Raw genomic sequence first — 25623 nt, 5'->3', positions numbered from 1 at the left:
TTTGCCACTTTTCAGTTGTTCGATTGCCTTATATGTCTCATCCAGGGTGGGAACCTCATCCAGCTCTAGCCTTAGGGGCTGTTGAGGGAGCTGGAGCAGGGCGGAATCTTGGACTGAGCGGTTGGCACTGAAAAACTACAGGGGAATCACGTTGCTCTCCATTGCAGGCAAAATCTTCGCTAGGATTCTACTAAATAGAATAATACCTAGTGTCGCCGAGAATATTCTCCCAGAATCACAGTGCGGCTTTCGCGCAAACAGAGGAACCACTGACATGGTCTTTGCCCTCAGACAGCTCCAAGAAAAGTGCAGAGAACAAAACAAAGGACTCTACATCACCTTTGTTGACCTCACCAAAGCCTTCGACACCGTGAGCAGGAAAGGGCTTTGGCAAATACTAGAGCGCATCGGATGTCCCCCAAAGTTCCTCAACATGATTATCCAACTGCACGAAAACCAACAAGGTCGGGTCAGATACAGCAATGAGCTCTCTGAACCCTTCTCCATTAACAATGGCGTGAAGCAAGGCTGTGTTCTGGCACCAACCCTCTTTTCAATCTTCTTCAGCATGATGCTGAACCAAGCCATGAAAGACCCCAAAAATGAAGACGCTGTTTACATCCGGTACCGCACGGATGGCAGTCTCTTCAATCTGAGGCGCCTGCAAGCTCACACCAAGACACAAGAGAAACTTGTCCGTGAACTACTCTTTGCAGGTGATGCCGCTTTAGTTGCCCATTCAGAGCCAGCTCTTCAGCGCTTGACGTCCTGCTTTGCGGAAAATGCCAAAATGTTTGGCCTGGAAGTCAGCCTGAAGAAAACTGAGGTCTTCCATCAGCCAGCTCCCCACCATGACTACCAGCCCCCCCACATCTCCATCGGGCACACAAAACTCAAAACGGTCAACCAGTTTACCTATCTCGGCTGCACCATTTCATCAGATGCAAGGATCGACAATGAGATAGACAACAGACTCGCCAAGGCAAATAGCGCCTTTGGAAGACTACACAAAAGAGTCTGGAAAAACAACCAACTGAAAAACCTCACAAAGATAAGCGTATACAGAGCCGTTGTCATACCCACACTCCTGTTCGGCTCCGAATCATGGGTCCTCTACCGGCACCACCTACGGCTCCTAGAACGCTTCCACCAGCGTTGTCTCCACTCCATCCTCAACATCCATTGGAGCGCTTACACCCCTAACGTCGAAGTACTCGAGATGGCAGAGGTCGACAGCATCGAGTCCACGCTTATGAAGATCCAGCTGCGATGGATGGGTCACGTCTCCAGAATGGAGGACCATCGCCTTCCCAAGATCGTATTATATGGCGAGCTCTCCACTGGCCACCGTGACAGAGGTGCACCAAAGAAAAGGTACAAGGACTGCCTAAAGAAATCTCTTGGTGCCTGCCACATTGACCACCGCCAGTGGGCTGATAACGTCTCAAACCGTGCATCTTGGCGCCTCACAGTTTGGCGGGCAGCAACCTCCTTTGAAGAAGACCGCAGAGCCCACCTCACTGACAAAAGGCAAAGGAGGAAAAACCCAACACCCAACCCCAACCAACCAATTTTCCCTTGCAACCGCTGCAATCGTGTCTGCCTGTCCCGCATCGGACTTGTCAGCCACAAACGAGCCTGCAGCTGACGTGGACTTTTTACCCCCTCCATAAATCTTCGTCCGCGAAGCCAAGCCAAAGAAGAAAGAAATTAATTAAAATGTTTGCAATTATGTAATGTGAAGTAATTTGCATCCTGAGCAATCAACACAGGTTAACAATTAACAAAGCTATTTTGTCTTTGCTTATTTGACCTATTTCCCAGTCAGCTTTATGTTACTTTTTTTGTTGGTGATTTCAGTTTAAAACTACCATCTAACCTGAAGTTATTTGACTTTCCGTTGAACAAACTTTCGAGAAGATATTTTCTGAAAGGAGGGTATAGTTTATTTAGATTACTGATACTGTATTGTAATTTTATTATTTTATTCTTAATTTTTTTAATGTAATCCTATATGTTATTTATGTTATAAAATCTTAAATAAAGTTTAAAAAAAAAGATATTTTCTGAAGACCAGATTTTATTCATCAATTTGAAGTTTGCAAGGTCATCAGATCAAAATGTGGATTCTTCCAGGAGCACTAGATGTTAGAGATAGAGAATTTAGGTTAAAATGGCTTAAGTTAAAATGTGATGATTAATCATAAAAAGGGAAGCCAGAACGGACAGGGAGCTTACTAGCATCCAAGGACAAAAAGTTCAGCTGGATATGTTTATTTTTAAAACATATCTTTTCATGGTCATAGTGAGAGACATGCAGGAGACAAAAGGTTGATAAGAAGGGTGAAAAACAGAATTTAGTGTATGTAGAGTTCACAGCGTACGTAACGAACGTGATAATTAAAAATGCAGTTGTACTTAGAATGCTTTTGCAATACTAACCAATTAAAACAGTATTAATAAGAAGGGGAAGGGCAAACAACAAGGGTATAAAAATCAATGCACTGTATGTATCGGGGCTTAACTGGTGAGAAGCCAGTTGAGTTCAACTCTGCAGACTTGTAAATAAAGCTTGTCGTGTCATCAGTTTTAAAGAGACTCATGTGTGAGAAGTTTTATTTCTGACAAATGGGGGCTCGTCCGGGATCTACACTCCGGCCGTGAGGGGAGGCGAGAAGAGGGACATCGGAGGTGGTGCACCCCGCTGAGTTCAGCGGCTCCTAGTCCCTTGCTCGTCGCTTCGGGCGGCTTGAGCGAGTGGTATCCGGACAAGGTGACACGACAAGACGGAGAGGAGAAGGGTGACGGTTCAATCCCCGAGAAGATACCGGTAAGTGACGACTTACGATTGTGGTGTGGGGATTGGGTAACAGGTGTAACGGGATACACCTGTTTGGATAAAAAAAAACCTAACGTAATAGATCAGGTATAGAGCTTTTGTCGTGGCGTGAGGACCCTGTCGTGGGACTCTAGGACAGACCCCAGGGAAACCTCGGCGGTAACCGAAGGAGGGACAGCACCTCCGACGAAGTGCCGAGAAGAGAGGGGTCGACCCCAGGGAAACCTCAGCGGTAACCGAAGGAGGGACAGTACCTCCGACGAGGCGTCTGAGAAGAAGGGAGTAGGGTCCAGAACGAGAGGGTCCTCAGCAACGATAAACGGATCTAGGTGGGAAAATGGGAGGATCAAAATCTAAGGGCTCGTCTGAAAATTCAGGACAATTCCTGGGAGTTCCCCTTGACAGCCCTTTGGGGAGAATGTTTGAAAACTGGGATAGTAAAAGATATCGAGACAAAAACAAGAAAAAGATGGTTCAATATTGTCTCCTTTGGTAGAAACAACCTATTAAAGGTTCCTCGGTCTGGTGGCCAAAATTTGGATCTGATGAGGATTGGGTTAGACAAGCATTAAACATATATATAAATTCGAGACCAAAGGTGAATCAAGAAGAGTCAGCATATGCATTTTGTTGGGTTCCCTGGCCAGGATCCTTAACAAAATGTTTTAAATTGAGGGTAGTGGGAGAAAAGAAGTGGGAACCTCTGGACAACCTTCCCCCTCCTTATATTCCCCCGGTGCCTACTGCGCCCGAGGAAAGCTCATTACCAGAGGGGAAAGGTGATGAATCTGATTGCCCCGAAAGGGGCCGGGAAAAAAAGAATGAATTAAGGGAGTCGGACCCTAAACTTCCACCGGTAAACCGACCCTGGACAAGATCCCAGACTGGTCCAGGATCATCAAAGTTTTCAGCAAGCCTAAATCCCCTGAGGGAAGTTCCTATGGGAGGACCGGGAGGGGGAACGGGATATGTGAATGTTCCCCTAACTAGTACAGAGGTGCGGGGATTTAAGAAAGAAATGAAAAAGTTATTGGAAGATCCTATAGGACTGGCCGAGCAGCTCGACCAATTCCTGGGACCAAACACATATACGTGGGAAGAGATGCAGGCAATAATGGGAACATTATTCTCACCCCAGGAGAGGCAGATGATTCGACGGGCTGCCCTCCTCATGTGGGAATATGAACAACCTGGGGACCCCAGACCCCATGAACAAAATTATCCCTTAAATGAACCCAGGTGGGACAAACGAACACCCGAGGGATTGGCAAGTATGAGACAATATAGAGAGTGGACAATTAAAGGGATACGGGAGGCTGTGCCAAAGGGTCACAATTTCACCAAGGCATTTGGGAACCACCAGGGGAAAGACGAGTCCCCTACTGATTTCTTGGAGAGGGTGAGAAAGAATGTCCAACAGTATGCGGGCGTGGACCCTAGTACACCAATGGGTGAACAGCTTATTCGAATTGAATTTGTTTCCAAATCATGGCAGGACATTAGAAAGAAACTAGAAAAGGAGGAGGACTGGAGCGAAAAACCCCTAAGCGACCTGTTAAAAAAGGCGCAAAAAGTATATGTGCAGAGAGAAGAAGAAGATCAAAAGAGGGCGACAAAGGTTATGGTACAGACTATCCGACAGATGAATGCCGAATCCAGAGGGGAAAGAAAACAAAACCTTCCTCTAAACAATCCAAGATATCCAAGAGAGGGAAGACCCCGGAGGTTCGTTAAGTGCTATTACTGGAATGAGGAAGGACACTTTAAGAGGGAATGCCCCCGATACAAGAGGGAATTGCGTGCCCTCGAACTTATGGAAGAAGATTAGGGGGGTCAGGGGTTCCAAATGTTGGGGACCAAGTATAAGAGGGAACCCCTGGTAAAACTAAAAATTGGTCCCAAGGGAGAAGAGGTGGTGTTTATGGTGGACACAGGAGCGGAACGAAGTAGTGTAATAACTGTGCCAATCGGGACTGAACCTGTAAAAAGTAATTTGAAAATTTCTGGGATAGAAGGGGCTCCCAGAATGGTATCAATAATTCCCCAAGTAACAGTGAAACTGGAAGAAAGAGAAGGGGTACAAGACCTCTTGTTGTTACCGTTGGCTGGATTTAACCTCCTAGGAAGGGACTTACAGGCTCTCCTAGGTTTGGGTGCTCTCCCTGTGGACGGAGAAGTGCGAGTCCACCTCTGTGCTCTAAAGGAAGAGGATGAACGGCAGATTGACGAGAGAGTCTGGTATAAGGAGGGAAATCGAGGAGGTCTGGACATCCCACCTTTACATGTCACATTAATACCAGGTCATCAGCCGGTAAGGAAACATCAGTATCCTATTTCTTTGGAAGGGAGAAAAGGGCTACAGCCGGTAATTGAGACTCTAATACGAGACGGACTATTAGAAGAATGCATGTCACCTTATAACACCCCTATACTCCCAGTGAAAAAGTCAGATGGATCCTATTGCCTAGTTCAGGATCTAAGAAGTTTGAATGCTATTGTTCAGACCCGCCACCCAGTGGTGCCTAATCCCTATACTATTATGAGTCGGATTCCCCCAGACCATGAGTGGTTTAGTGTTATCGACTTGAAGGATGCCTTCTGGACGTGTCCATTAGAAGAGGAAAGTAGAGATATGTTCGCGTTTGAATGGGAAAATCCATGGACAGGTAGACGGAGACAGCTTCGGTGGACTGTATTGCCCCAAGGGTTCACTGAATCTCTGAACCTGTTTGGACAAATGCTAGAACAAATCCTGGCAGACTATCCACAATCTGATGATTCCCAACTAATGCAGTATGATTTACTATTATCAGGACCCAAGGAACAAGAAATGAGGGGAGATACAATTAGACTCTTGAATTATCTGGGGAAAAAGGGTCTACGGGTGTCCAGGAACAAGTTACAGTTCGTTGAGAGAACTGTGGTATATCTGGGACACCAGATAAGTAAAGGACAGAAGCGGATTACCCCTGAACGGATTGCGGGAATCACTAGAATGCCGTTACCCCGTAATAAGAAGGAAATAAGACAATTCCTGGGACTCTTAGGTTACTGTAGGTTATGGATAGAGGACTACTCAGCGTTGGTGAAGTTTATGTATGAAAAGCTGACAAATGAAAATGAATATCCATTGAAATGGACCCAGGAGGAGGAGGGATGGTTTGAGGACTTGAAGCATCGCCTGACACGAGCCCCGGTACTCACTCTGCCCTCTTTAAAACAGCCCTTCCAGCTATTTGTCACTCATAACCAAGGAACAGCTGTGGGAGTTTTAACACAGGAAAAAGGCGGTCAGCGACACCCAGTGGCTTTCCTTTCCAAAATGATGGACCCAGTGTCTCGCGGATGGACGACGTGTATCCAGGGAGTAGCGGCTGCTGCTCTGTTGGTAGAGGAAGCACGTAAACTTACTTTTGGAGGAAAGATGACTGTGTACACCTCCCATTCTGTGAGTGTTTTATTAACACAAACTGCTCATCGATGGCTGACTGATTCTCGCATATTAAAGTATGAAACCATTTTAATGGTCGGAGAAGATCTACAGTTTGCAAAGATTAATAGCTGCAACCCAGCTCAGTTTTTATACGGCAGTAAAACGGAGAGAGAGGTGGAGCATGACTGTGTCGAGTTGACGGATCTTCAGACCAAGACCCGAGAAGACCTTTGCGATACTCCTCTAGGAGAAGGATATGAATTCTACATTGACGGCTCCGCCAGATGTGTTGACGGAATGAGAAGAAGTGGGTATGCTATAATAGAAGGAAATACTTGGAAAGTAGTAGAATCCACGAGACTACCCGGAAGCTGGTCAGCACAGTCCTGTGAACTATATGCCTTGCAGAGAGCCCTCAGAATACTGGCAGAGAAAACTGGAACAATTTACACTGATTCCAAATACACATACGGGGTAGTGCATACCTTTGGTAAGATCTGGAAGGAGCGTGGTCTAATTACATCAAGAGGAAAGGAATTGGCACACGAACAGATGATTACTCTGACTTTAGAAGCTTTGACATTACCCCAGGAAATAGCAGTGGTCTACATACCAGGCCATCAGAGGGGAGATACCCCGACAGCAATTGGAAACAGATTGGCTGATGAAGAAGCCAAAAGGGCAGCCATGCAACAAGAAGTCCGTTTGCTGACCTTAATCCCAATAAGACAAGACACTAGATTCTGCACTCAGAAGGCCTTTATATAAAGCAAAAAATCCGGACGTAAAGGCGGAGATTCTCCACCCTCATGTCAGAAAACGTACCTTTGTAGCATGCACGCTACACGAAGTGTGGAGTAAGAATGACACACACACAGTCGAGTCGAGGTCGAAGACTGATTTATTGCTCTGCCAGCTCTGTTTATATTCACTCCCTGCCTCTGATGACAGGGGTAACATCATTGCAGTGCCAGCCTCCGACTGGCCAGCTTTCCTGCTGTGCAGGAGGTCACACGGGACGATGGCCATTGGTCCCTGCAGGGCCCTCGCGATCGGCGCGTTTGCTGGCCATTTTGTGAGCCAGGTCGCGACTTGGTTCACAGGCTGCTACATGACCCACCCCCAGAAGTGGCGATTGGAGTGTCTGTTGCCGCTTTAGACATCCTACCTCTGCTTCGCGGGGTCTAATTCTCGACTGGCTGGCTAATGTCTACGTGGACCGGTTTCAGGCGGTCAAGGGTGAAGGTTTCCTCTTTACCAGCAATGTCCGATACACACATTGACCCATTATGCCTGACGACTCTGTACAGCCCCTCGTATAGCCATTAGAGGGGTGCCTGGTGCACTCCACTTCGCACAAAAACATATTTGCAAGTCCTTGTGGATGAAAAATTCAGGCTGGCCATGTGGCAGGGGCTGTGGAAGGGCTAGGGTACCCAGTCCTTCCCTCAGCTGTTTCAGTGCTACCCCGAGTGTTTCCGGATCCTTGGCGGCGGCCAAGAACTCCCCTGGGATTACCAAGGGTGCGCCGTAGACCATCTCTGCTGCAGAGACATTAAAGTCCTCTTTCAGTGCGGTACATATCCCCAAAAGGATCCAAGGCAGTTCATCCACCCAGTTGGGCACCTTGAGCTGGGCGATCAGGGCTGCTTTTAAGTGTCTGTGGAACCGCTCCACCAACCCATTGGTCTGTGGGTGATATGCCGTGGTAAGATGGAGTTGGATTCCCAGTAGTTTCACCAGTGCCGCCCAAGGTAAACTGCGCTCCCCTGTCAGAGGTGACATGTTCTGGGACTCTGAAACTGGACACCCAGGTGTTGATTAGTGCCGTGGTGCAGGTCTCTGTGTTGGTGCCAGTCATCAGGACAGTCTCCGGTCACCTCATTGGACGATCAATCATAGTGAGAAGGTATCTCACCCCACAGGAAACCGGTAGCGGCCCTATGATGTCGACGTGGATGTGGCTGAACCTATGCTGCGCTGGCTCAAAAATCTGGGGAAGGTGCTTTAGTGTGAATTTGCACCTTGGACACCTGGCAGAGTGTGCAGGCCTTGGCCCACTGACTGAACTGTTTGCAGAGCCTGTGCCAGACGAACCTGCTGGCCACCATCTTCACTTTGGTTCTGATGCCACAAGTTGTGCACCGTGTCGAAGACCCGCTGTCTCCATGCTGGGGCAGGGTTTGCTGGTTGAGATGTCGCAAAGAAGCGTCTGGTTGCCAGGGGAATTGACGACATCCTCCAGCCGCAGCCCGGAAAACGCTGTCCTATATGCCAGAATCTCAGGGTCGTTATGATGTGCCCTGGCTAGGGCTGAATGGTCTATGTCCTGAGATAGGGCATGGATGGACTCAATGGCAGCATGTTGCTCTTGCCGGCGATATGCTGGATGCCTGTGGTGAATTTGGACATATAGGAAAGGTGCTTCTGCTGCCTGGCCGACCACAGGTCAGACATTTTGTGGAAGGCTAAAGTCAGTGGTTTGTGCTCTGTGAAGATCTAGAATTGTCAGTCTTGCAGAAAGTATTAGAAGTGCCTGAACGCCAGGTAGAACCAATAGCTCCCTGTCAAAGGTGCTGTATTTAAGTTTAGGTGGCCGGAGATGCCTGTTTAAAAAGGCCAGGGGCTGCCAATGCCTGTCGATAAACTGTTTGAGACCACTTGGACTGTGGGGGTTTTCCGGATCTGTGAGGCTGCTGGAGGCTTCCACTGTGAGATCAGTCGGCGCCTCTGGCCTGGGGTGAACCAGAAGGGTGACATTAGCAGAGCATCCTTAGCCTTCTGGAAAGCCTCCAAGGCTTCCCTATTCAAGGAAATGTCTTTATTTTTCCCTGCCATGAACATGAAAAGGGGGTGCACGATTTGAGCTGCTGCCGCTGTGAATTGATGTTAGAAGTTAATCATACTGGTGAACTCCTGCAGCCCCTTCATGGTGTGAGGTTTCGTGATCTGCCGAATGGCCTTCACCTTGTGCTCCAGGAAGTCGATTGTATCCAACATGAACTGACACTTGACGGGGTTGATAGTCAGCCCAAATTCCTGTAAATGGGTGAATAGTTGTCTAAGGTGGGCCATGTGCACTGAATGGTTGTGGCTGGCAAAAAGGATATCATCCAGGTAAATAAACACGAGTGGGAGGTCCCAGCCCACTGTGTCCATCAGCTGCTGAAAAGTCTGAGTAGCATTCTTAAACCTGAAGGGCATCCTCATGTATTTGAACAGGCCAAATGGAGTGATTATGGTGGTTTTGGGTATGTCCTTGGGGTGCACTTGAATTTGATGATAACCCCTGATTAAATCAACCTTTGAAAACACCTGTGCCCATTCTGGTTTGGCAGTAAAGTCTTGGATATGGGACACAGGGTATCTGTCTGGTATGGTGGCCTCGTTGAGGCATCGGTAATCACCACACAGCCTCCACCCTCCTGCTGCATTTCGGACCATGTGAAGGAGGAAGGGCTAGGGGGTGTCTGACCGCCGCACTTTCACCAACTCCTCCATTTTAAAAAAATTCCTGTTTAACGACGCAAGTTTTTTGGGAGGAAGTTGGCAGGCGGGGGGCCCTCAGTGAAGATGTGGTGCCTTACCCCGTGCTTTGGTCTCGTGGAGGAGAATTGTGGTGCCACAATTGCGGGGAACTCCATCAGAACATGTGTGTAGGTGTCGTCGGTCAGCATAATGGAGTCGAGGTAGGGAGCCAGTAGTTTGACTTCTCCCACGGACATTGTTTGAAAAGTTCTGGCGTGCACCAAATGCTGCCCTTTTAAGTCTACCAGCAGGTAGTGAGAGCGCAAGAAATCGGCTCCCAGGAGTGATTGCGCCACTGCCGCAACAGTAAAACTCCACGTAAATTGGAGGCCATCAAATTGTAGGGGCACATTGTGGGTGCCGTAAGTTCTTATGGAGGTGCTGTTTGCTAGCTTCAGTGCCGGGCCCAGCATGTCGTAGGCCATGGGGGGAGGAAGGACACATTTCAGCGCTGGTATCCATGAGGAATCACCTTCCCGACGAAGAGTCCCACACGTGGAGGAGGCTGTCTCGTTAGCCAACTGCCTCAGCCATTAACATCAGCTGGCCATGACATTTCCCGTAAATCAACGGGCCCTCGCACCCCATCATTGATGGTAATAACAATATGGCTGGGTAGGGGGTATTCTTGCCTCTCCTCCTTCTGTGGCCTTGTTGCCAACTGGGGTTTGGACTTGGCGATGTGTTCCACCGAGGCACTGTTTACTTTCTTCACTTTCCAGAGCACGTCCACCTGGGCTGTGACTTTCCTCAGGCCACTGAAGTCCTCGTTGACGAGCAAGAGTTTGATATCTTTGGGTAGCTGCTCCAGGAAAATCTGCTCAAAGAGCAGGCAAGGCTTGTGACCCTTGGCGAGTGCACGCATCTTGCTCATGAGGGCAGATGTGCCCATGTCCCCTAAAATGTCCAAGTGCAGCAGACAGGCGGTATGCTCGTGCTGTGATAGCCCAAAAGTGCAGGTTAGTAGCTCTTTGAGGGCACCATATTTGCTTTGCTCTGGAGGCTGCTCCACCTTGCTGCATAAAGTTACATCCACTGCAAGTGGCTGGCAAGGAGCGATAACGTAGTTAGCCCGCAACCCAATTCACTTTTCTCTCTCCCACTCACTCAACCCTCTCTCTCCATGACCCACTCAAGACAGGGGCGGCCGACGGTCTGTCAAGGGCAGCCAGGCCGGTGGAGCCTGTGACAGCCCTGTCAGCCATTCTGTCCTCCGGAACCTTACCAGGCTGCTTCGGCCTATGGGGCCGTTCATTGGCGCCAACAGCTCAATACGCAGTAAAGCAATGGCTGTCTACCCTACCCATAATCCCCCATGCAGCTGGAACTGTTCTAGGGAATGCAGAGCAATTCCAGCTACATGGGTAGGGAAGATGGCCTTTGTTCTGCCACCTATTTATGATGGGTGGTGCAATGGCAACAGTCGCCCCACCTACAGTGGATCCGGATGACACACCAAGGCACCACTCTTCATAAAAGTAGTGCTGGAACAGCCTTTAAGGCCTGCTCCATATACAGGTAAGTTTAAAATTTTATCTGCATTTGAAGCCAGCCTCGAAGCAAAGGCCTGGCATAAAAAATCCTCGAGAGTCAGTGGAACTCTGCTTCCGACAGAAATGATTAAACCATGTACAAATGCTGGAGAAGTTTGATTTGCACATCAAGCATTCACAGATTATCTTATGTTCGAGCGATACCATCTTCCACTCCAATGCTTCCAATTTCTTTCCTGAACCGAAGATTGCTTTTCAAGATTGTCGATTAACTCTTGCCCAGGTCTGTTCTTTTGCCTGCACTTTCCCTTTCTGGTTCTCCCTCCTCCTAGAACTATGAATGGGTTCCCTTTGCTCTTATCTTCCACTTCTCCAACCTCGACATTGGACAGATCATTGTCATTTCCATCACCTGCATGATGATCCTCTCATTAATGGCATCATGTCCTCCCCTCAGCATTCCAAAGGAACCATTATTGTTATGGCCTGTTCTTAATTATTCCTGATAAATAGTCTGCATCTTGTGCAGCCACTCCCCGTCTTCCAGTATGACATTGGCACCCAGATGAACTGTAGACTAAATTAGCCAATTTCAGAAGTATTTCAATTTTTTTCCAGACAGCAACTGATGATCGTGATTTAAAGCTGTAAGGTCATCATATTTTAACCATCCATTTATCCCTTTACCACCTCTGCTTTGTACTTGTCAATTAATCACCCATGCCTTCCAAGTGACCTTTCCTTTGGTTCTTGCCTCCCTCCCCCTTCACCTATCCCAATCCCTTCATCTCTTCATTTCCCAAAAAGCAAATGCATCTCTGATTTTGGCGATTGTGGAGAAAGGCTTCACTGGTTTTCCTTGAGTGACTCATCAAATTGTTTCAATGTTCTCAGTTTTTTTTTGTGCTTGCTTTTCTTAGATCTGTCAAATCTGTACTCTTCTATCATACAGTTTGATCATGTCGCTGAATCACTTGCCAACAATTTGTTTGCCTTTGAAGGTCAAGCAAAGGAAAGGTTTTTGTGCGTCTTGTGTGCATGACAATAAATTGAATCCATGATAATTCACTGGGCAAAGGTGTTTTTGGATTTCAAAAATGCAGTCAAAAACATTTGGAGTATCTAGTTAAACAGGAAAGTCAAAAGTATGGAGACACAGAAGGTGGAGGCACTGGGGATCCAGCCCATGGGTGACTGAACCCAGGTATGTTGTAGATGGAGGATGAAAACATCTTCAGGGATGTGCCAGGAGTTGCTTTTGTCTGACTGGAGTTTTGGGAAGCAATAAAAAGAAGCAGTGTGGTGTGCCCAAGTTGTTCAATAAGACTGCAGTTTTAGCCACTGAAACTCTGCATTGCAAAAACATCCAGAGATTGCTGATGGTAGAATTTTTCTTCTCAGTTGGAATCTACTTTTAGTTAAATTCTGCTGAGCTCCCATTTGGGCAAAATGGGGATTGAGATTTGATTAAGATACCATGGCCTGAAAATGTTTAGTTATTTGAAGACCTTCCTGTATGTGTTTCATATTTTCACATAGCAGGTGTATTTTTAGTTACTGCTTTGTCAGACTGGCTATCGCCACAGGAAATGTTTGAATTGGGAAACAGATGGCAATTGTGATATATGGAAGTTAATGATGAAGGCATGTGCTGTATTTCTGTTCAACTTTCTTTTGGCATCCTCGGATTTCAAAACCATTAATAATCTAACCTTTGAGTTTACTACAGCTCTCGTAACATTTGTGTACATTTGGCTTGGTGCTCAACTTCCAAGCATGCTCAAATGCAGACAGATAGGAGATGCCTGATCTGATGTGCGGACAACTGGGTAGTTTGCGAGGTCGTGTACTCCTGCTCCCTTTTTACAGGGCTTTATTGTGCTCCCAAAGCAGTGGCACAAGGCTCTGAATTCTGTTTGAATACACCTTCTCCACTTTGAACTTCCATGGGTTACAGATGGCCAAAACCAGTTGGGAGGATATTTTTGTCAATGTGTTTATGAGAATGTCTTTTCCTCTGTCCACAATGAAATGTCTTTCTTGTGAGGCAGTTTCAAATATAATGTTTTTGTGATGCAAATAACTTGTCTTGTTCATTGGAACTGACCAAATGTAATAAGAGGCCTCACCACTGGGGATGTTGACTCAGGCTGCTGCTGTGGTTTTGATGAAATGGGCTCCTGAAATATGAGAAGTGGGTTACATTTTCCAGGGTATTGCCATGAGCCTTTAATTTTGGAGGGTGATGAAGGGAGGAGGAATGCACAACCTCACCAATAACCCACCTGCCTGGCAGATCAGGCATCTATTCCCAGCTGCACATGTTTGCCAAGATCTCGCTGACTTGAGTTGCTTTGTCTTGTAAGTGTTGACCAATCCAAACATATGCTGAAAAGAACATGTCAGAAATGGCTTGGAGCTTGATCTCTGAGCCAATGCTGGCATCTGCTGTTTCCATGTTTACCTCATCAATCACCTTGAACTCAAACAATGCAAAGGAAGTAAGTGCTCCTCAATCCCAAGGGACTGCTGAAGAAGATACATGCATTTCTTAAGGAGGTTGAAGAGGGCAAGGATACCTGTCTTCATATTAATTACATTTTACAGGAGCACAGTTGAGAGAATCCTGTCTGGGTGCATTATTGTGTGGGTATGGCAGCTGCAAAAAAATTGGACCAGAAGTCAATACAAAGGATCATCAAAACAGCTGAGATCACTGGAGTCTCCCTTTCCTTTATTGATGTCAAATACTAGTGGGAGCATTGCTTAAATGGGGCTCAAAGAATTATTGAGGACCCTTTCCACCTCGGCATGCATTATCTTTGACCCACAACCATTAGGAACAGGAGCATCAAAATCAGGATTGCCAGGTTGGGAAATAGCTTCTTCCTGCAGGCTGTGAGAATAATGAACAGTCTCCTATAACTGAGTAACTCAACCCAAAATATTACATTTATTTATGTATATATGTGATTATCAAGTGCTCTGTGGTCAGGAGAAACTCTGTTTTGCCTGGTTGAAAATGTTCAGTCAGATGATGAACTTGAAATGTAAGGAAGTACTTACAACTGAGAAAATTGGTTTGTTAAAATGTTGAGCTTGCATTTTTCGATCCCAAAGTTTTGTTCCAGTTTGAAGTTCCAGTGTGAGAAGTTCAGCAGTTAACCAGGAATCTTAACTTCCACATCACATCCTTCTATTGTATCAAAATACTTTCAGAACTCAGAAGTGTTCCACCATTTGAGCTGCATCGATCAATTAATGTTTCTAAACCTTTTTTTGGAGGACATTGAAAGCAGGTTTGTTTCCATAAAGTTGTGCCAGGTGTCCCTTTTGGAGTTGAGAACAAATTGTTGTGGACTTGTGGCAACGTTAGCAGTTTGCCCAGGGAATACCAACACCTAATACTAGGTTAAAAAAATACTTTTTTTTCATTCAGAGTGATTGCTGAGGACTGTTTTCGGAATATTTTAAGGTGCTGTGGCTTGAAAGCAGAGAATCAATTTATGTTCACAATGTAACAAGTTGCTTTTCAAAATAAGTGTGGAGAATGCATGGAAATGAACAATTAAGCCGATCTAATAAGAGAGATCAGATAAACAACTTGGAAGTCCCATACTGAGCACCTTTTGCACAACCAATGTTGTTGATTTTGATTGGGTATAAATCTGTTGCTTTGGGAGATTTTTTTTCTAAATTGTGGGGTTTTTAATTTAATGGCTTGTTGAGACCATCAAGCTTATAGAAGATAAAAATGCAAATAGTGAATTAGATGGAGCATTCCAGCAAAAGTCAACTTGCAAAATCTCTGCCAATGAGTTCTGGCCTTCCGTACATTGCCATATATCACACGTTTCCACGTTGAAAGGCTGTTGATGGGGCCTGGCATTTCTTGCAGACCCAGAATTGTGCAAGTTGGGCCAATTTCTTGTAAAATCAGGCAATGTTTGGAAAAAGTACTTCATTTTCTACTTGTTGTAAATATATGCATTTTTCAAACTGCCCCATGTCAATTTAATAACTCATTTTGATGCTTAAAGCAGACTTAACAAATAAATTTTTGGACAATCTGACATGAACGGCTGAAAATAGGAATGCTTAGAAATTAAATACATTAGGATGATGATTAACATAATGTGTTGCAGTGCCAGCAACGTGGGTTCAAATCCAGCACCGTCTATAAGGAGTTCGGAGTGCACGAGTTCTCCCACCACCCCCCTCTCCCCCGAGCCTGCATGGGTTTTCTCCAGGTGCTCGTTTTCTCCCACATTCCAAAAAGATACAAGGTTTGTAGGTTAATTGGTCACATGGGTGTATTTGCATGGCACAGGTTTATGGGCCACAAGGGACTGTTACTGCACTATATCTGTCAAAAAATTGCAAGACCCACAGTAATGCTAATTGCTTATTTTTGCTATTATCAATGGTATGACTGATATCTTACTATATACATTCACTCTCAGATTTTGACTGTGAAATGAAAATTAGGATGGTGAACTTGTTTGTAATAGTTCATTATGTGGTTGTTCTTATTCCTCATGAACCCTTTCCTTGCTGTTGAATGAAAAATGGGGGTATGCGCCCAATTATAAGTTGAGAGCATGGCTGAGGTAGATAGAAATACAGTGACCAAATTCTGATTGGTACACGTTCAACAAGCCGAGAAAGGTAAAGGCTGCAACATGACTCCACAAGAGGTCGAATGTACTGAAGAAAATAATATTTACAGCTGAATGCTGCTGCGTCATTGCATTGATGACAGTGACAAGCAATCAAAAGAAAAGCTGCTCCTCTTGTCATTTCATTCCTTTCTTCTGTTATGGAGGTGGAAATTGCAGCATCCACACATAGATGGTTGCTGGCCTTGTCAGCTGAGTGCCGTGAGATGACCCAAATGATAAGGGCCTGACAGCATCTGACAGACAGCAGAGTTCTGCATATTTTGACTGATAAAAAACTGATGAAACTGAAGTGAATCATCAATTAATACAAATTGAAATATTAATCATTGTAAATAATCAATAGCAATAAAACAAAATAAGATTCAAAAGGCAGTGTTTGCCACCTAATATTTTGCCCTTCACCCTGATTACATTCCAAGGAGGGTTTGGACCCTTGACCTGACTGGCATGGTATCTAAAGGGGATTTCCCCAGTGTTAGAACACAGAACATTATAGGCTCTTTAGCCCACAATGTTGTACTGACCTATTGAAACCTACTCCACAACAATCTAATTTTTCCCTACCTCACATTCATAACCATTTATTTTTCATCTACCTTTGTGCCTAAATAAGAGGATTATGGGACGGAGTCACGTGGGTAGGAGAATACCAGCCCTCTCCAGAAAAGAAGGAAAAAAGTGAGAAAAAACAAAGCCCCAGACACACAAATCACAACAAATAAAAAATCAAGGTGTGGAGAAAATGGCACCAAAGAAAGAAAAGCCAAAAATAACGGGAAGAAAAGAAGAAAGAAAGACACCGGAAGAGAAAGGTGAAGGCCTTACCAGTACGAAGAAGCAGGGACCCGCCGTAGAAAGAGGAGCCCACTCCCTGAGGTCAGTGGAGACCCTGCAGGGTTGCGACCCATCGAACGCAGGATTGCAAAGATGGCTCACGGAGCCAAACAGAGGTGCGATGTGCACGACAAAGACAACACCAACGGGAGGGGGGACCAGCTGTGGAGTGGAACTCTACAGCACGAACAGCCGAGAAAGACCCGACAGCAGGGCTCCCAGCGGGAAGATACAGAAAATAACGGGAAAGGGAGGGGTGAGAATGAAAAAAGGAAACCAGAGACACAACAGATAACCAGCCCAGAAGAAGAGGACCAACATCAAGATACCATAAAAAAAAACCCAACAAACTGAGACAAGCAGCCCAACAAGAAAGTCAGAAGAGACACAGATACAAGGAAGAGAAGTAGAAGACACAAACCCTAGAGCAGACACAGAAGAAGAAGAAGGAGGACATAAAGCTCTGCACAGAGAAATAGAAGGTAAAGTGAATGGACAGTACATAGATAAAAAAAAATTTCAAGAATATATGGAAGCATTAAAAGAATGGCTGACACGAAAATTTAGTGAAATGAAAAGAAAAATGAAAAGTACAGAAGAAAAAGTGAGTAGAATAGAGCTGGTCATAACAGAAATAGAGAAAAGATTAAAAAAGGTGGAAGAACGAGAAATAGCCTTAGAAATGGAAGTGAACGACTTAAAAAGAAAATTGGAAGAAAGTGATTAAAAAAATAAAGAAACACAGGAGTTGTTAGCTCAGAAGATGGATATAATGGAAAACTATAATAGGAGAAACAATATAAAGATAGTGGGCCTTAAGGAAGATGAAGAAGGCAAAGATATGAAAGAATTTATAAAAGAATGGATCCCCAAGGTCTTGGGAATGCCAGAAATGCAGGAAGGAATGGAAATAGAAAGGGCACACAGAACATTAAAGATGGATAAAACTGGAAAAGAGATTAGCAGAAAGAATAAAGTAACCAAATTTATAGTTAAATCGATGCAGGAAATGCAACTTTTGGATATATGGAGGAGACAACACCCAAAGGAGAAGGAATACACATATTATTCGAGTAGACATAAAACATATTCAAGGTTTGACCTGTTCCTGTTGTCAGCCCACATCCATGGGAGAGTTAGAAAAACGGAATATAAAGCTAGACTGTTATCGGATCACTCACCCCTGTTATTAGCAATAGAGCGGGAGGACATCCCACCGAGAACGTATAGATGGAGATGAAACTCCATGCTACTTAAAAGACAGGATTTTAGAGAATTCATTGAGCGCCAAATTAAAATGTACTTTGAAATAAATACGTAATCAGTGAAAGATAAATTTATACTATGGGATGCAATGAAAGCTTTCATCAGAGGGCAGATAATAAGATATGTAACTAAGATGAAGAAAGACTACAATCGGGAAATAGAACAGCTGGAAAGGGAAATAGCAAGTACAGAAAAAGAATTAGCAACAAGGGAAGATACAACAAAAAGAAGAGAATTGGTGGACAAAAAAATAAAATATGAAACACTACAAACATACAAGGTGGAGAAGAACATAATGAAGACAAAGCAGAAGTATTATGAGCTGGGAGGAAAAAAACACAAAATACTAGCTTGGCAGCTTAAAACAGAACAAACTAAGAGAATGGTATTGGCATCAAGGAAAAAGGACAAACAAATTACATATAACCCAACGGAGATCAATGAAAACTTCAAGGAATTCTACGAGCAATAATATTGAACTAAGAATGAAGGGAAAGAAGACAAAATAGATGAGTTTCTAGCTAAAATTGAACTACTGAAATTACAAGAGGAGGAGCAAAACAAATTAATAAAATCATTTGAAATAGAGGAAATACAGGATATATTAAAAAAAACTACCGAACAATAAAACGCCGGGAGAGGACGGACTCCCAATAGAATTCTATAAAACATTTAAAGACTTATTAATTCCTCCTCTCCTGGAAGTAATGAACCAGATTGAAGAAACACAAAACATCCCAGATTCATTCAAAGCAGCAATAATTACAGTAATACCAAAGACGGGGAAAGATCCACTAGCACCAGCATCGTATAGACCAATATCTCTACTCAACTCAAATTATAAGATAATAGCTAAACTATTACCAAACAGATTGGATGACTGTGTACCAAAAATAGTAAAACTAGATCAAACTGGATTTATTAAGAAAAGACGAACAACGGACAATATCTGTAAGTTCATTAACTTAATCCATGTAGTACAAGGAAACAAGACGGCAACAGTGGCGGTTGCTTTAGATGCAGAGAAAGCCTTTGACAGAGTAGAATGGAATTATTTATTCAAAGTACTACAGAGGTTCAACCTACCAGAAAAATATATTAATTGGATTAAAGCATTATATAAGGGAACATTGGCGAAGGTGACAGTAAATGGATATATATCAAACCAATTTAAATTAAGCAGGTCAACTCGGCAGGGATGTCCATAATCTCCCTCACTGTTCGCGCTAGCTACAGAACCCTTGGCAGAACTGATAAGAACAGAAAATAAAATAAGAGGGATAAAAATAAAAGTGAAGGAATATAAAATCAGTCTATTTGCAGATGACATCATAATATACTTAACAGAACCAGAATTATCAATAAAAGAATTACATAAGAAATTGAAGGAATATGGAGAAGTATCGGGGTACAAGATCAACATAAATAAAAGTGAAGCAATGCCAATGAATACTGCAATTTCACAAAGTTTAAGAAAGAATCACCATTTAAATGGCAAACACAAGCAACCCGATATGTAGGTATTCAACTAGATAATAATCTACGCCATCTCTACAAATTAAATTATCATCCATTAATGAAGAAATTACAAGATGACTTAGAACATTGGAAAGATTTACCACTAACACTGATAGGAAGGGTAAATTGCATTAAAATGAATATCTTCCCAAGGATACAATACCTATTTCAATCATTACCAATTCACCTAACAGAGAAATTCTTCAAGGAGCTAAAGAAAATAATAAGGAAATTCTTATGGAAAGGGGGGAAACCGAGGATAGCGCTATATAAATTAACACAATGGTACAAACAAGGGGGCTTGCAGCTACCAAACTTTAAGAATTATTATAGAGCTGCACAATTAAGATAACTATCAGATTTTTATCAAACAAGGGAAAAACCAGATTGGACCAGATTAGAGCTAGATAAAATAGGGGAGAAGGTACCTGAACATATACTATATAAATGGGATGAAAAGCTGGTGCAACACAAGAGTTCACCAGTACTGCACCATTTGCTCAACATTTGGAAGAAGATTCACGTAGAAAGGAAAAAAACAAATTACGCAAAATCAACTAATCCCTTTCACAATAGATAACCTTTCCTTCAGAGAATGGGAGAGAAAAGGGATCAAAAGAATAGAAAATTGTTTTTTGGGAAATAAATTATCTTTTGAACAAATGAAGTACAAATATGGTATAACTCATGGTACAATGTTTGCATGCCACCAACTGAAAAACTACTTGAAGGAAAAATTGGGAAGCAGACTGAGGTTACCAGAAGGAAGCAGTTTTGAATATGTGATTACAGACACAATGATAATTAATTTATAACAAACATGTACATCAAACTGCAAGTGAAAGAGAACGATGAAATAAACTGTAAACCCAAACAAAAATGGGAACAAGATCTAAACATAAAGATAAAGAATGAAACATGGGAAAAGCTATGCTCCGGAACTATGAAAAATACAATAAACATGAAATTACGCATGATACAATATAATTAGTTACACCACGCCCCAAAAGAAATAAATGGGATTCAACAGTATCAGATAGTTGTTTTCGCTGTAAGAAGGAAACGGGAACAACAGTACATGCAATTTGGGCATGTGAGAAAGTGGAAAAGTTTTGGGAAGATCTAAATCAGGTATTAAATAAAATCACAAAAAGCAACATACCAAAAAATCCAGAGATCTTTCTTCTAAGTAATATAAGAAGTAAAGAACTTGGCCTCGATTTGGATGAAGCACAAAAAAGATTTATTATGATAGCCTTAGCTGTAGCAAAAAAATGTATAATGTCAACCTGGAAATCAGAAGAGAGCCTCAGAATGCAGCAATGGTACATAGAAATGAATAAATGTATTCCATTGGAAAAAATAACATATAATTTAAGAAATAACATCACAGTATTCGAACAAATTTGGGAACCGTACATAGAACACAACAGAGAGGTCTACCGTGGCCTCCACCACCTAAAATGACAGAATGAGAAGAAGACGAAATGAACTGACCCAGTAAAAGTAGATGACACAATTTTCTTGTTTATTTTCATTGTGTGATGACATTGTTTAATGGGTTTAATGTATTGTATATGTTGAATGTTTAGTGGGTGGGGAGGGGGGTGGGAAGAAGGGAGGGGGAAAAAGGAGTGAAAATGACACTGTGTATTCAAGAGGGAAAGGTTTATGTGTATTTTGGTCAATATGGTTCACAGTGTTAAAAAAAAGAGGATTATGAATGTCCCTATTATATGGTGACCTGAAAGAAAGAGGTTATCATCTCGAAAACCCTGATGGGGCAAGTTTCTTTGGCAAGACACTGAAGTGGCTGATTGAAAGGAATCCGTTTGTGTGTGTCCTCATTGAATGTCTCAATTGTAGTAGCCTCCACCACCACACCGGGCAATGCATTCCAGGCACCCAGTGCTGTATGAGTAACAAAACGTACCATTGACATCCCCCTAAATTTTCCTCCACTCACCTTAGACTGATGTCCTCTGGTATTGTCCTTTATTATTGTCGCCCATTAAAAAGGTATTGGCTGTCTACTGTGATGGGATTCACTAAGACAAATGGTAACTTAAACAAAAGTTACTTTTAATATTCTTTAAACATAAAAATAGGATCAAACTTTAACTTATTACTATTAACTTAACCCCCTTCTAATTTTAAGTGTATGTAATGTTTGTGAAAGTTCAGAAAAGTTCTTTGATTCACAGTCCAATCTCACTTCTCACTCCTCCAAGTTCACCAGTATCAGGCAATTCACAGAATTAAACATTTATGAATCTTCACCAGGCTTTGGTGCTTGAAAGGTGAATGGTTACCACTCAGGAAGGTGCTTGTCGGTTTTCAGAGAGAGATTTGTTGTTTGTTGGGCACACACAAATGGATTCCTTTCAATCAGCCACTTCAGTGTCTTGCCAAAGAAACTTGCCCCATCAGGGTTTTCCAGATGATAACCTCTTTCTTTCAGGTCACCACAGAGTTCCTTTTCTGTTTCCCTTATTTCAGGCAAAACATTATACAGTCAGCCATCTCTTCTTGTATGGACCACAAGGCTTTTGAATAGGCTGAACTCAAAACTCACAACATGTCTTCAAAATGGGATTTCAAACAAGCTTCCAAAAGCTACTGCAGAAAATCAGCAGCCAGTGTCTCTCTCTCTCTCTCTCTCTCTCTCACTCACTTAGAGAAAAAAAACCTGTTTGACTCTCTCTGCTTGCAAAACGACATGACCTTCCTAAAACAGCACACTCCACCAAAACAGCTTGCTGACTCCCAAACTCCATTCATGAGGGATCCTATCAGTTTCCTGAGATGGGCCCTTCCATTTGCACCTCGTGAAAATCTCCAGCACAGGAGCCTATTGTCTTTGCAGACTTGTAGACACATCTTATTCATAACTCTTGCATTTTAAAATGAGATCTGTTTTGAACTGTTTATATCTGTTTGTGACCTAACTAAAACCCCACAATCTATCTTAAAATATAAAACATAACATAATCTGTCACTCTACCCTATCCAAGCCCCTCATAATCTTGTATACCTCTATGAAGTCAATTTACATCCTTTGACACTCCAAAGAGAAAAGCCTGAGCTCAGTCAACCTTACTTCATGAAACATGTTGTGCAGGGGAATCTTATCACAGTTAGGTACCTCTACTGGACTTTGCAATGACTGGCAGATTTGACCTTCCAAATCTGAGAGCAAATCTGATGTGTTGGTGGCATTTGAGAGTGTTAAGGTGGATGTCAGAACAGGAGCCAAAAGTGATAGCCACCTGGTGTCCATCAAGGATAGGAAACACGCCTCCCGAGAGATTGCCTCCTCTGCAACTTCCGATGCGGTTTCCACCTTGGCCATGGTTGCCACAGGCTGGAGCCCCCGATGCCTCTGCCACTGATCCTGGTCCTGAAGTCTGGGCAACATCCTAGTAAATCTCTGCATTCTTTCAACCTTAATGATAGATTTCCTGCAGTTAGGTGACTAAAAGTGCACAAATATGGTCTCATCAATTTCTTATATAACTTTACATTATGTCCCAACTCCTATACTCAATACTTTGATTGATGAAGGCCATATTGCCAAAAGCTCTCTTTACAACCCAATCTACCTGTGATGCCACTTTCAGGGAATTATGTATCTGTATTCCCAGAATCTTCTGTTCTTCTGCACTCCTCAGTGCCTTACTATTTACCATTATGTCCTTTCTTGGTTTGTCCTTCCAAAATGCAGCATACTGCAGACAAGGGGCATCATTTTGGAGGAAATTAATATTTTGGGGTTGTGGATGGTGTACTGGTCAAGTGGATCAGGTATTGTGGATGGCATTGAGTTTTTTGAGTATTGATGGAGCTGTACTCAGCGAGGGAAATGGAGAGTATTCCAACATACTTGCTTTTTGTGGAAAGCTTTTGATAGCAATGTTTGGAAGCAAGTGGTCTCTCACTTGAAGAATTTGTAGTTGAAAAGAATTAAGTGAAAGAGGAACTACAAAATTGGTTGTTTAAGATTTCTCATTTAGAACCAAAGAACATTTCAGCCACAAAACAGGACAAAAGTGCCAAAAACAGCAAACATTGCCGTAAGTTTTCTTTACAACAAAATCTTTCTTTACTTATCTTTCTAGACTTGAGAAACTGCAAGAGTAAAAAGAAAAAGACCCTGTTGGGAGTTAGATACAGGCATCCAAATAACAGCCAGGTTGAAGGCTGCAAATGACAAATTTGAGAAAGAATGTACAAAGCAAAGTGGTGGTATGCAGGACTTCAATATGCAGGTACACTGGGAAAATCAGGTTGATGCTAGATCCTAAGAAAAGGAACTTGTGGAGTGCCTGTGAGTTGGCTTATGAGAACAGCTTATGGACTAGCCCACTGAGGAAAAGGCAATTCTAGATTTGGTGCTGTCTAATGAACTGGATTTGATTTGGAAGCGAAAGGTAAAAGAACCATGAGAAGGTTGTGATCACATTTAATAGAATTCACCCTGTTGTTTGAGAGGAATAAACTAAATCATATATGTTGGTATTAAAGTTGAAAAATAGCAGATGGCATTTAGTACAGACAAGCGTGAGGAGTTGCATTTTGGAAGGACAAATCAAGAAAGGACATGCACAGTAAATGGTAGAGCACTGAGGATTGCGGTAGAACAGAGGGGCCAGGGAATACAGATAACATAATTTCCTGAAAATGGTGTCAGAGATGGATAGGGTATAAAGAGAGTTTTTGGCATATTGGCCTTCATAAATCTAAGTAATGAGTACAGGCATTGGGATGTTACGTTTAAGTTGTATAAGACATTGGTGAGGCCAAATTTGGAGCATTTTGTGCCTATTTGGTCACATAACTACAGAACTTTAGGAACTGAGTTACAGAGAAAGGACTTTATTCCCTGGAGCATAGAAGAATGAGGAGAGATTTGATAGAGGTATTTAAAATGATGAGGGGGATTGAAAGAGTAAATGTAGATAGGCTTTTTCCACTGAGAGTAGATGAGATACAAACCAGAGGACATAGGTTAAGAGTGAAAGGGGAAAAGTTTAGGGGGAACATGAGGGGGAATTTCTTCACACAGAGAGTGGTGGGGGTGTGGAATAATCTTCCAGCTGAGGTGATGAATGCAGGCTCAAATTTTAACATTTAAGGGAAATTTGGACAGGTGCGTGGATAGATGGAGGGCTATGGACTGGTTGCAGGTCAGTGGGACTAGGCAAAAAAAAGGTTCGGCACAGACTAGAAGGGCTGAAGAGGCCTGTTTCTGTGCTGTAATGTTCTGTGGTTCCATGACTTAAGGTAACTACTGAGGCAGGAGAGAGGAGCTGGCCAAAGTTCAAGTTTATTTACAAGTACAACCTGAAGCAGCAGCATTCTCTGGTTCTCGGTGCAACACACAGCAAGCACATATACAGACGAAAGGTACATATACACAGTATGTATGTACAAAAATTAAAATAAATGTTATTTGTTAAGAAAATAGTTGAGTCATGGAGGGGTTATATGAGCAGTTCATTAGTTTTTCAGCAGTCTCACTGCTTGTGGGAACCTGAGCAGGGAAGGTGGTGGGGCAGCAATGGTAGGGATTCTGGGAGTAATTCTGAACATGCAGGATTGTTTCATCCCTAAGAAGAAGAAGCATTCTAAAGGGAGGATGAGGCAACCATGGCTGATGAAGACAATCAAAGACAACATTAAACAAAAGAGAGGGGATGCAGTGTTGCAGAGATTGTTGGCAACCTGGAGGATTTGGTAACTTAAACAAAAAGCTAACAGAAGGCAATAAAAGCAATAAGGGAGTAAAAATGAAATGTCAAAGTAAGCTAGCCAATAACATAGAGGAGGACACCAAAAGTTTTTCCAATATATTAAGAGTAAAAGAAAGGCAATGGAGGACATTGGACAGCTGGAAGAAGTCATAAGGGGGAATAAAGAAATGGCTAATGAACTGAATAGGTATTTTGCATGAGCCTTAGTGATGTGCCAGAAATTTGAGAGAGTCCGGGGCAGAAGTGAGTAGTCTCTCTCACTGACGAGAAGGTGGTT

At 43.1% G+C, this 25623-nt stretch overlaps 1 protein-coding gene across 5 annotated transcripts in view; it reads left to right on the top strand.

The window, feature by feature from the left end:
• Positions 1-25623, top strand: part of rasal2 (RAS protein activator like 2) — a 512219-nt gene that overhangs the window by 75183 nt on the left and 411413 nt on the right. Inside the window, exon 1 of one of the 5 annotated variants that reach the window (XM_069937684.1) lies at positions 2145-2830. The exons of the other annotated variants lie outside the window; for them this stretch is intronic. The gene's annotated coding sequence lies outside the window, so the exon portion shown is untranslated. Of the gene's footprint in view, positions 1-2144; positions 2831-25623 lie in introns of those variants that run through there. 5 annotated transcript variants of the gene reach the window in all.

Source organism: Narcine bancroftii, chromosome 5, assembly GCF_036971445.1.
Source record: "Narcine bancroftii isolate sNarBan1 chromosome 5, sNarBan1.hap1, whole genome shotgun sequence".
Taxonomy (NCBI): Eukaryota; Metazoa; Chordata; class Chondrichthyes; order Torpediniformes; family Narcinidae; genus Narcine; species Narcine bancroftii.
The sequence above is the reverse complement of the archived record's forward strand: the minus strand, read 5'-3'. Positions and strand labels throughout refer to the sequence as shown.